Here is a 469-nt window from a genome sequence, read left to right as displayed (position 1 = left end):
GGCTGGTGTGGGCGCCAGGCCAGTGGGGAGTTGGGTTCCGGGCTTGGTCTGCGTGGTGGGAGGCAGTGGCGTGGCTGGGTGACTGGTGCCCTGCTTCTCTCCCCGTACCTCTTTGTCCTGGGGGCCGCTGACCCTGTGATTTGCTTGCAACCTACCTCTGTGTGGACGCGCAGCTGCCTTGCGGTGGTACCAGGCGTCTTTTTGCCTGGGACTGCTGCTGCCTTCTGGGGCTGGATCCACCTGTCCTTTCTACTCTTGGGTGTTGTAGATGGCAGACCTTCTACTGGTCATGGCACTCCTTTAACTGTGCATCTCCAGGTGGCATACTAGCACATACCGTATACACCCACATGACATGAAGACACTTTTTAATTTTTTTTATTGTTATTTGTTTTTGACGTTTTTCATTATGTATTATAGTCTTATGTATTATAGTCAGTCTTTCTGTTACCCCCCCCCCCCCCCCCCC

The sequence above is a fragment of the Kryptolebias marmoratus genome, linkage group LG7 (assembly GCF_001649575.2).
Source record: "Kryptolebias marmoratus isolate JLee-2015 linkage group LG7, ASM164957v2, whole genome shotgun sequence".
Lineage (NCBI taxonomy): Eukaryota > Metazoa > Chordata > Actinopteri > Cyprinodontiformes > Rivulidae > Kryptolebias > Kryptolebias marmoratus.
This window is presented reverse-complemented; position numbering follows the sequence as displayed.